At 31.4% G+C, this 13,130-nt stretch overlaps 1 long non-coding RNA gene across 1 annotated transcript; it reads right to left on the reverse strand.

Moving 5' to 3' along the window:
• Window positions 1–11,002: 11,002 nt before the first annotated feature.
• LOC128390598 (uncharacterized) lies at window positions 11,003–12,378 on the reverse strand. Its single transcript, XR_008325653.1, has 2 exons — window positions 11,495–12,378; window positions 11,003–11,416 (listed from the first exon to the last, which is right to left on the reverse strand). It is a non-coding gene; the product is annotated as an uncharacterized LOC128390598 (long non-coding RNA).
• Between the last annotated feature and the right edge of the window lie 752 nt (window positions 12,379–13,130).

Consider the following 13,130-nt stretch of genomic DNA (forward strand, 5'->3'; position numbering starts at 1 on the left):
TCATTTTTATCATCGTCATAACAGTAATAATAATTTCCAATAGCCTCAAGTCCCTTTTAACCCCGACCTTATCCTTCATCTTTTGTCTCTCTCTCGCTCTCCATCATCATCATTACCCACCTTCCCCTTTCCTCCTTTTAACCTCCCAACATTTTTTTTTCTCATCTTTACTTCTTGAAGATAAATTTTATATCATCATCATCATCCAATATATAGTATTCATATTCATATTGCATTATCATCATCAATTGTTATCAAAGCAAAAAGTATAATAATAATAATAATAATCTGTGGTTCACCACCCACTTCAGTTACACATTCAGTTTCCTTTTGTTAAATATCATTATTATCATATTTTCGTGTCCGGATTTGGCCTCGTTACGGTCTTATAATCATAAACCACATCCGAACACAGATGAAGAGAGAGAGAGAGAGAGAGAGAGAGAAAGTACCAATATGTGTCCTCAATATCTCATATATTATATTGGATAATTTTTTGTCAACTCTTTTAACCTTCCTCTTTACCCTTTCCGAACCCTTCCCTGACCTCCCTTATCATCCTCATCCTAATCTATTAAATCTACTGGAAATCTAGATCTACTGATGATGATGATAAAAAAAAACATGCAAAAATCATCATCAGCGCGTTACAAACAATAATATAATAAACTCACTCAAAATATTACAAGACATCAATGAAAATACATTAATCTGATTGAAGAAATAAAAAAAAAAGTTTATAATATATGATAACATTTATCAAGTCACTTTTATTATTATTATCATTGATGATTTTGAATAGGAAAATGAGAACCATTTATATATTTTATACATTCAATCAGTTTGGTTCACTTAATTTAAACTTTTAAATTGTAATCAATTTAAATTGTTACCTTGTGAAGATGATGATGAGAGATGATAAATGTAGTCAGGTAAAAATATTATCATATCAACAATGATATATTATGATAATAACAATATTACCTGTATGTTTGTATCTCTCTCTCTCTGTGTGTGAATATCAAAGTAATAATTTATTACAATTAACATTCATAATATTTATTATCATCTTTGTAGTAACCTAAATATCAATGATAACAATCAGCTGATTATATATAACTTGATATCTTTTTGTGTTTTGTTTTCTTTGATTGTTATAACAAAGATGATAATCAATAGTGTATAGGTAACCATATATATATACAGGGTGAGATTGACTTACTCACCTTAATGATGACTTTGTTTCAATATGAGACAAAGTATATAAATAATGATAATAATATGATAACTTTCTGAGGAGTTTTTATCATGAATATATTAAAAGGTGTGGTAACCCTATAGGTAAACTATTGTCTCTCTCACCTTGATGATATTATTTTTAGGATATTGGGGGTTATTATTATTAGTATTATCTTATATTTATATATAGGTTAACTGGGAGTGGGAGGTGGTGGTGGTGATGATGTGATGGTGGAGGTCGAGGGTGGGAAGGTAAATGTTGTTATCTTGTTTCCAGAAACAAAACATAACCTATTTGCTTATTTGATGGATCAAATTGTTGATCATTGTGTTGATAACTTGTGGGTGTGTTGAGGTGATAATTTTTTATTTCCTATTATTATCATCCGAGTTGTTAGAATTTTAATTTTCAATCATTTAATCATTATCATAATCTTCATCAGCTAATCTTTGGCTCATTGATTATCCAATGACTCGTAATCCAAATGGAATCAATTTAGTTTTTCTTTTATCTTCTTCTTTTCATATTATCATTTTCTCTCTCTTTCAACTTCTTTTCCAATAGATTAGCTTATATAAGGTGTGAAAGAATAGATGAAAATTATCATCTTTATCATCGTTCAAAGAAATTATTATGATTAGGATTTAATTTAGTTTCCAATAGTTGAGCCAATTTAAATCAATCTACTTTGCGCCAATTATAATGTAATATCAATGATAGAGAAGATAATCTCTCTCTCTCTTCGAAATATTGATGAATGAAAAATGATGAAGATGAAGATGAGGATGAGGATGAAGATAAATAGTGCCTATGGACAATGGCGCTAAAAGAGATCACAAGAAGGCATCGATTCCTTTGAGCGGACAAAACTTTTTTTCCTCGAATTTAAAGTTTTCCTATTATGTTCAATAAAATATGATAATATGTACATAAGCGTGTGTCTTATGTGTGTGTTTGTAATTTTGTGAGATTTAGACTTTGTAATTGTTGTTGTGTGTTGATTGTATTCAATTCGTGGCAATGTTACTTTTTGGTACTACTCTTGACGCGTTTTATTCGTACCATTGTTATAATATAAGTTAAGACTCTTTCGACTTCTTGGATCGTTTTTTTATCATCATCATCTTCACCTTTTTTTCTTCTTCATTTCTATTTTTTTTTTGTTCGAAAGTAATAAAGACTTTGGTCTTGTTACGTTTAAATGGATCACGAATTCGATATACACGAAGACGATGGGCAAGAGATGAACTTCCTCTTTCTCTTCTTCTTTTTCTCCTCTTATTTATCTTCTCTTTCTCTCTCTCTTTCTCCCTCTTCTATTTTTCGTGGTTTACCTTTTTTTCTGTTGTTGGTTAACCACCACAACCACAATCCCCACTGTGGGTAACTTTATCATCTCTTTCTCTCTCTCTTTTATCATCATTATCATCTTCTCACTCCCATTTGTGTTTAAAGAAGAGAAATCTTTTCTTCTCTTTCTTTTCTTCTCTCTCTTCTATTTTTATCATTCACCTACCATTAACTATCAACATAGAATAGAACAAAATCTTTTCTTCTTTTCGAGTTGACACTTTTTTTCCTTTTTCGCTTCAATTCTTAGGTAACTTTTTCTTCTTTCTTTTTAACACCTTTCCATTTCTTGGAAAATTTTATCATCATCATTTCCACTTCCTTGTTACACAGACATTGCGATTTCGTCTCTCTCTCTCTCTCTCTCTCTCTCTCTCTCTCTCTCTACCATGGGCATTATTTGTACCACCGCAATCCTTTCACCTCGAAGAGAAAATTTCTTTTGAAAATTGTGATGTTTTGATTTCGATGAGAGTGAAAAATGATAAATATCATCAGGAAGAAGATGATATTTACCTTTCACCTTATTTTCATTCAATACTTTATTAGATCTTCATCATCGGCAAGTCAACTTACATTAGTATCATCCTCTTATCCTCGAGTATCGAAAGATGTCAAGAAAAAGGTCATATCATTATCGTTTAAGATACTGACCGGAAGGTGAAAAGTATCACCTGACAATTAAATCCAGTGTAAATGTAACATGTAGTAAGAACTGACGGCCAAAAAAACCGGACCTAAAACCGTAAGGCCAGTTAGTCAAATACGAGCTCTAATTGTCCATATGTCGGAAACAATATCAAATATTCAATCTCTCTCTCTCTCTCTTGCTCTCTGGTTATATAATCAGTGTCTCCCTGACATCCTAACGGTAATCGTGCTAAGGTATTGTCAAGATGAAAAAACATTTAGACAATTAATTTATTAATCATCCGTACCAATGTTAAATTAACGTACTGATTGTTTGTTTGTTTGGGTTACATATTGTGCTAGAAGAAGCCGGATCCAAGTAAACGGAGGTAAAAAAGTTACTGTTAACAATCACGATACAAACAGTTAATTGTTGGTTTATAAATCCAATGATAATGAAGGGAAGTGACAACAATTGAAATCTCACTAAGATAGTTAGGATAACAATTAGAGTATAAGTTAAGGTGTAGAAGAAAAAAAAAGTTAATTGCTTCTTAAGAGAAAAAAAAATCAATTTTGATTGTGACAATTTCCTGTCAGGGATAAAATATACTCATGAGTGATGAAAACAATGGACAAGTGCTAACGTGCTGGACACGATAACCTTAATGATAAACTTTGAGTGGCAATTGACAGATTGACAATAACGGATAACGGTTAATTGTTAACAGTGATAATAATTAACTAATGATAAACAGTAATCAAGTATTTTAAATGATTGTCAATGTGTTGATTGTTAAATTCACGTTGTAATGGTGTTTTAATTTTGGTTTAACATTAAGGTTACAATGTTAGTGTTACAATAGATTCAATTAAAACCGGAAGATCAAGTAAAGTTTTCTGATAACTTCCGCTTTTATCCTCATCTTGATCATCATCTAGTATTCAATTTAGATGATGATATTTATGTATAAATAATCAGAACTGAATTATCTTCATCATGATATCATCAGGATGTTACTTTATTATTATCATGGTAAACTTATTATCCAGTGAGTTTTTTTTTTACTCCTCCAAGGAAACTCAATTATAACCGGAAGTTAATATATATATGTAACTATTTCCGGATCTGTTTGGTTAGTGAGCTTTAGTTAAAAGCTTAAGATGATGAGTTAAAGGAGTAACTGTATTTCCGATTGATGATAAAAATGATAATTATTATCATTACCTTTACATTTGTCTGTGTGTATATTAATATTGTGATCATCATTAGATTGTAATTTACTGATTGTCAATACAATCAACTGTTGAAAATTTAGCTAAACAATTGATTGATTGGTTAATCATCATTGAATAACTTGTAACCTTACAAATGACAAATTAACTTTCATCAGTGAAAATAATCAGCTCAGGTCATCATAATGTTGATCATCATTATGTTAATTGTCATTAATAATCCTTGGTAATAGTTAACACTATCAGTTGATTACTATTTTTATCATTACCTTGTCACCTTAATAATCAACTTGAAATTTGATTGATTAACATGATTTAACATTGAAATTATGTTGATTGTTACTATTGATCAAACTTTTTTTTTCCTCATTCACTAAATCATTAACCATTAGGTTGATACAATATTAAAATGATTAAGAAAATTTGTCAATGAAAACTTTAACCAATTGAAATAACGGTAAATTTTTTGATAATTTCATCTGTAACCATAATCCCCAATATCATAATCATTATTGTTTATTGAATTATGATTTAGTTTAGTGATGATTTTTTTTTTCATCTTGATTGTTGGTAAATTGAAAGGCTTGTTGGTTTAACTGTTTCTTAATGATCAACAATTAATCATGGATCAATTGAGTTAACGATGAAAGATGATTTCTTTGATTTTTCCATCACCATTAACATGATGATGATCATGTTTTTGATTTCTCTCCCATAGTAATAAGATGAAAATAAACCAACAATTTACTTTGATTCATGTTGATCAAATAATCCATGTTTGTGATTCCTTAATCATGTTAGTTCCAAGTAATCAACTTGCTTGGTTTCCAATTCAGCGTAACATGTTAAATCATCACAATTGTAAACAGTTGACTAACTTTCCTTAAACATGTTAACTGGCAAGAAAGAAATTATCAAATTCTGATGATTAGTTGATTACCATTGGCTCTTAATTGATACCAAGATCCAGATGATATACAAATTGGGACAAATTGTTGACAAATTTTCATCCTATTGTATTAATAGTTTATCCCAATATCTTGTGAATGGAAATTCATTCATTGTTTTTTTTGTTACTCGTTCTGTTTTTCATTCAGTTGATTGATTCATGGATAATGGATAATATTAATTCATGAGATTGATTATGAATTATGGTAATAATCAATGGTTGAAAGTTCAAATGAGGATCAAATTTTGTCAACTTGATCAGTTGATGTGAGTGTGTTTACCAGGGTGTGATCATTGAACACACCAGGGTCACTGTATCAAGTAAATTAACTGTACCAACAATTTAACCTTCACAGTAACTGAACAACCTTAACCGTTAACCCTGTCGATTGATATTGAACAATCAAAATTGATCAAAACAAAGGGAAGGATATGAAAAAAATCGTATATATAATATGTCATCATGATGAGAAGATGAGAATCAAAGTGAAAATTAATCTAAGCCCATGGAAAATGATGATAACAGAGATGGATGATGATCATCTCAATGATGAAATGAAATGATAATCAGATGAGATGAGATAATATACTAACTGTAACAATCAAAATTATACTTTGGGTTGGCATCAAATTTCAATTTTCTCGTAACAATCAAAGTGCAAAATCAATTTAATGATGGAAGTTGAAACCTTTGGGTCACATGGAATCACTTGAGTTTCACCAACAGTGTCAGTCTTATATATTCATGATGATTAAGATCTAATCATAATCATCAAACTGATTATCATCTCATCATGATTACCAAACGTGTCTGTTGCTTTCGTTTTATTTGTTTTTGTATCTTTTTCATCATCATTTTATATTCATAATATTATCCTCCTTCTCCTCCTCCTTTATATTTAATATCTTCCCCACTCTCTCCCTCTAAGTTAAGGTCTTGATTTCCACCGGGTGGGTGAGAGTGTGTGTGTGTGTATGTTATTGAAGTATCTTGGATAACGATTGAAAATGATAAGATCAATGTGCCCATCATGTTGTGTTGGTTGTGGTGATAATGATGATGATGATGATGATAACAGTAGTAATAACAATAACAATGATGATAATGATGAAAAAGAGCCAGTCAATTGAATAGAGTGAAACTTTCAATGGATAACAATATCAGTGATCCTCCTTCATTCACCACAAAAACAACACCACCGAGGCCACAACCACGAGTTCACCTCCATCACCATAGATTCATCTTCCTCCTTCTCATCATCATCATCATCATCATCCCACATTTTGAGAGAGAGAGAGAGAAAGTCATCTGAGACATTATCAGTTTATTTTCATCTTAATATGTAACATTGAAAAGATATCAAGTTACTTTGAATAACTGTTGATACTATTTACCCAATGTCGTTATGATTGTTGTTGATTATCATCATAATAGTAATGACAAAAAAAAGCCCAAAACCAGTTAACTGATCAACTGATATGATTATTGTTACATAAGGGAAATAGATAAATATAGAGAATCAAATTTAATCAGTATAACAAAATTAAATCCGTTAATTTAGTTACAATCATGAAAGGAGTAAAATTGTAAATTAGATGATAGGAAAAAGTGAGATACAAATATTAATAATATTGAAGAGAGAGAGAGAGAGAGAGAGAGAGAGAGAGAAAATCAATTGAACCAACAACAATCAATGGAAATCAATTGAACAATCAAGCAAAAATTAACCCAATTATAAACAAGGAACATCAACTGAAATGTTAATTGTTATGATGACAATGGACTCGAATCATAATTATCATCAATTTTTGTTCTGATTAGATGATGATTAATATAATGATAAAAAATCAACTCAGTCTCATGATGATCAAGAATATTGTTGATTATCTTTGATTATACATAACCAGCGAGAAGAAAATAAATAATAATGATAATGTAATAATAAGATGATAAATATATAAAAACGATAATGATGAAGATGAGGATGAAGAGGGTAAGAGGTAAAAGAGGATAATCTTTGCTGTCCATCAATTTGGTGTAGCATTTGGAAAGTCACAGAAGGAAAAAGTAACTAGAAAGACAATAAATCTCATTACAATTTATCATGTGAATTAGTGGTGGGCAAAAGTGGTATTCGAGATCATGTTTTCCTCTCTATTCCCCTGTATCATTTACTGATGATGATGATGATCCTGGAAATGGGTTTTCTTTTTCATCCATTGCAAAAAGTCCATATGAAGATGAGCAAAAACAAGAATAGTAACAAAACCATATCAAATTACCTTTGAGAATGATAACAAAAAAAACCTTCCACTGGTCACTTGGGATTGGAAAGGGAAACAAGTAGAGAAAAATATCCTAGGATAACATGGATATTCTGTAAGAAAAAAGTGTCTATGTGTGTTTTTTGTTATCCTCTTGTCTTTCTTTGTATCTCAAGACCTCGAGAATCGGCATTAGAATTAGTAATAAATGTCCTTCAAAAGGATAGAAAAGCAAAATACTATTACATCAGTTAAGGAGAAAAACTCCCAGTGGACATTTAGAATAGTAAGAAATCAAAGGGAGTAACAAGAGAAAAAAAGTTCTAGGGAGAAAATGAGAGAGAGAGAGAGAGAGATATTGTATATTTAGATGTTGATCTTGTTGTTGGAATTGTTGATTGTTGTGATTACTATAGGTGACAATGATTTGGTTGCCCGAGAATTAAATTATCATTAAAAGTCCATGTTGTTATTCAATACAGTTAACATTTCATATCAATCTCCATGTAATAGTTACCAATACTTTTGTACCAACGGGAATTATTACTATGTAGCATTAACTTTTTTTTTTCTTGATTCTTTGTTGATGATTCTTATGGTTAGATAATAATATCAAATTGATTATAACAATGATAATATCATATCATCAAAATAATTTTGATTGCTTGATAAATATTTCGATAGATTTTGTTACTTTCACTTGATATATTGTAAATGTCCTCGATTTTTTCATGTTATCAATTCACGTCCTGGATCTTTATGATTAACTGATAATATTCATCCGATTCTCTGTTTGTATCTTTTTTTAATCTGGTTTGCTCCCATTTCTCTCTCTCTCTCTCTCTCTCTCTCTCTCTCTCTCTCTCTCTCTCTCTCTCTCATTATCATCATCAACAGGATCAACAGTATACATGTATTTGCATCTTTGTGAATTACAATATATTCATTTTGAAACTTTACCCTTGATAAAAGAGAGAGAGAGATCAAAAATCCTTATCGGGTGCTTGAAATCACTTTATCCGTGGTTAGATTATGTATTAAATTAACGTAATAATGATTCCTTTCCCTTTCTAACCACCATCATCATCGCCTCTCATCCTCCTCTTCCTCCTTTTTCTAGTCTTCCACCTCCTTCACTGTCTTTGGCTCCTGTTAAATGATAAAAAGATGAAGAGAGAGAGAGAGAGAGAGAGAGAGAGAATTCATGGATAAATCAAAACTTTGCGTGTGTATAATATCATATTAATATATCGCCCATGTATTTGATATCATCTCGTTTTGTGTGTGTGTTTGTTTGATTTTATGGTAATCATAATAATAAGGAAATAACAAAGTATCGAATCAGGTTTTTTTTTGATAACATCATCTATGCATTAGACACACAGACAAAGATATACAGAGTGGATGAGAGAGTCAAAAAGGGTATATCGTTTTACCTTTCCCATGGTTACATGTCAATGTTGATAAATAGCTTGATATTTATCATTTTCCCTATTGAACTGTGTATAAAAAACGACAAGATGAAGATGATAATGATCATGATGATGAAGTCAAAGAATGATAACAATAAAGCAAGAGAGAGAGAGAGTTCAAAGTTAACCTGTAATCGGTATGACCTGAAAACGGTGGCTTCTAATGTGTGGTTTTCACACCCTTTGGCCTGATTGGGAATCTTTTTCAATGGTTTAGATTTTATCGTAACGGTACCAGTAAGGTAAGGACGAACCCTTTGGCCTGTGTCAATTAACGTTAATCAAAATCAATTGTTGTCGTAGTCGAAGAAAAAGATTTTATTTGATTTGGTTTCCTTTTTTTTCTATGTTCGAGTTAATCTTTTTTTGTGGATTCCCTTTGGGTCACTTTTATCTGTCATTCCATTGAATAAGTGGGTGTGATGATATTCTGGAAATGCTCAGAGACACCCAAGGGTCTTTAACCAATACCGTTGAATGTTGTGTGTAGATTGTATTCAAGTAAAGGTTGTTAAATTAACCCTTTCATGTCATTCAGGTTGACCTGAAAATGAAGTGAGAAATTGAACTCTTGAGGTGTTGTATCATGTAAGGAAATATTAAGAGGCTAAAAGTGTGAACAGAACTTTTCATCTTCATGAAATTTACCCTTAAGGCTTATTCTTTCATCCTTTGGACACTTCATCTAACTCTTAATAGATTTAATGTTATCATTTCCATCCATTGACTATTTTTCTTCCTTCTCTCTCTCTCTCTCTCTCATTTTTCCGCATCATCTCCACTCTTTCAACACCAATATGATTATTTTGTGTTACTTTTGATTCTTATTGTGAGTAATATTTTCCCTTCTTCATGTATTAGTATATTTAATATCATCCTTTTATTACTTTGGTCTCTACAGTGGCTCATGATGCTGATGATGTAGCCTAAGGGTAATCTTTGGTTGGCTAAGCGCACGTCTATTAATTCATGGTAACATTAATCAGAACGCCTCTTGAGATGATGAGCATTCTGAAAAGAAACGAAAGATGAAAGATGATGTGAATGAAAGAGGAGGAAAGAGGATAAATGAAGGTGAATGATGATGAAAAAGTTTTGAAGAAGAAAAAAATCAAGAAGAAGATGAACATGATGATGAAGAGAGAAAACTATAATTTCTTTGATCAGAATGTGATACAAGTCACTTTTTCTTGATCATCATCATCATCTAATGATTCAATCTCTTGGAGAAAAGTCTTGATCAGAAAAAAAGGAGGGAAGAGGAAGAAGATGAGAGAAAAAAAGATCAATGATCAAGGATGGAAAGCGACTTAATCTCAAACCATCATCCTCATCATCATCTTCTTCTTCTTCTTCATGACAACCGGCTTCATCTTCTTATTACCTGTCATCATGTTTGCCAATCACTTTTAAAATGATATCGTAATAACTGTTAAAGGTTAAGCACCAAAGTATCTCAATGAGAGAAACATTTCCACTGAAGAATCGGTGGTTACTTTCATTTCGCATCTTCTTTTATCTATCACCTTTTTCATCCTTGATGTGAAAATGAATGATGAACCTTTTCAACAATTTGATTCTACTGTTGTGAGAGAAGGTGAAGAGAAGAAGATGATGAAGAGAAATGATGATGATGATGATGGAAAAGCCTATTTTCTGATCCTTGGAAAAAAATCTTTAAAGTTTCATCGCATCTCTTTTCATATTATATCAACTAATGTATCAGTTGTTATATAGATTTATAAATATATGAATTATATGTTATCTGTATATGGTTCAGGTCAAAATGACTTTTCATTGGATGAAAAGATGATGATGAAGAGAGAGAGAGGTGAAAACTAAATTGATGAACTTGTTGAAATGTTCAGAGATCAGAATTTATTGAAAGGGAGGAAAATGGAAACAAGTTAAAATGATGATGAACAAAATGATGCTCAGGTCATCTTGATGGACATCATCAGCAATTATACTCGCACCAATATCTGTTGGTCATCAACTGAATCGATCAGAAAGAGAGTGTTGGAAAAAAGAGCAATTGAACATTTCTATTCTTCGAAAAAAGTAAACTACTTTTCCATCAACTGATTTCATCGTCACTATCTTGATGATTTTCTTTTTCTTTTACAGTATATAAAAAACGATAATAATGGTGATGATTTTCCTTCTGGTCAGTTGCCTGGTCACTGTTTCCATTATTATCAAGCTTTTTCTCTTCTCCTTGATCACATTCAATGAACATGGAAAACGATAAAAAAAAGTTTTCGACCTTTTAAATCTGTAATTAGAAATCAATAGTTTCGTTACTCTCTAATATTAACAATGTAACCTTTTACCTTTTGTTGATGGTACTCACCTTATGAAATGATCTGTGTTGATAATAACAGAAAATATAACCTCTTTTGATGATGTTGTTGATAGTAAACAGTTTTTTAAGGTATCATTCATTTGCCTTGCAGGTCAAAGTTATAATGTTGTCGGTGTGAAGATGATGATCACCAATGTGTTAAGTGGTAAAAGCATAAAGACAGGACACAGGAAGTTGCATCTATTTGAAATATCACCTAAATAATAGTCTAATTTAGACGGAGGTCCAAAAATGTCGCAGTTTCTTTATATATTAGATGGATCCTTTTCTTATGGTTCAAGTTGATGTTTTTTCTTCTGGCTTATGATGTAAGTATTTTCTGTTTCTTTCATTTCCGTTTTCCTTTTTGATTCACCTTTTTTTTCACTTTTCTTTATCTTTTTTTGTCCCTCCAAACCACATGAACAGTTATCTTCTTGTTGGCTCTCTCTCTCTCTCTCTCTCTCTCTCTCTCTCTCTCTCTCTCTCACTGTGATATTTTATCCTGATTTCTATAGAAACAGTTATCTGTATGGCTGCTTTTCTAGTGGTCTCCATTTTGCCTGGTCAAGAGGTTTGACATTCACCCTGAGGCCAAAAGTGTATAACACAAGTCATTTACACTGTAAAAGGAAAAGAGGGAGAGACCGAATTTCGAGATGAATATAAAAACTGTGAAAGGAAATCTCAAAAAGATCGATTATCTTTAGTACTTATTCAATGGAAATCTTGGTTACAGTTAATGGACAATCGTTTGTACGGGAGAAGAAAATTGTCAACATAGCAGAGAATAAGTTGGAGAAATTCAACAGAAAATAACCTCAGTGATATACAGAATTCTGTGAGCCATCAATTCATTTGCTTTTCTGTTATAAGAAAAACAAAATTCATCGACTTTGCGAACATGTGAATAGCAAAGTCGCACTTCATCAAAAGCAAGAAAAGAAACTACTGAGGTTATTTTATGCAGAGAAACTTTATTTTTTAGGGTTGCAGGTTACTATTTAGGGAGAGCTTCAAGGTCAATCTCGAAATATAATTTTTTGTTTATCAATTCGTATATTTGGCAACTACAGTTAAGGGTAAACACGTCACTAACCACTTTGCTTAAAACTTCACTCAAGGATAGTCGATTTTTACAGTTCGACCCGGTGGACTAGACCAGTAAAACTTTGCTTAGGGATTTTTTCCTGAACATTTTAAAATTGAAATGAAGCAAAGACTAGTGGATTGAAAATTGAAGAAAATATTACTTTACTGTTATTCAAATGATAGCATTTTGAAAGATGAAAACCTGAATTAATGCTAACAATTTTGTTCCATTTAAGGCTTACGACGCTTTTTTATTATAATTCTTGGTCTTTATCATGATATCCAGTTGCAGAAATGAAACCGTCGATAATCACTTTGTAGAAGCTCATGACTTTTTTTATGTTCCAATAATACTTGTTCTCATCAAGTCTTGAAATACATTATTATTCAGCTATTTTCGCCAATGTTTTTTTGCGATATTCTCAGCAACTATAAGTCATAGAGACTTCAAAATTGAGCAGTATGAGTTTGAGTGACATTCAATTGTGAGTGTGAAAGATCAAGGTCATTTAGGTCATTGGTGGAAGAGAGCGTTTCAAGGCCATTTGTATGT

This window comes from Panonychus citri, unplaced genomic scaffold (assembly GCF_014898815.1).
Source record: "Panonychus citri isolate SS breed McGregor unplaced genomic scaffold, ASM1489881v1 Contig00124, whole genome shotgun sequence".
Lineage (NCBI taxonomy): Eukaryota > Metazoa > Arthropoda > Arachnida > Trombidiformes > Tetranychidae > Panonychus > Panonychus citri.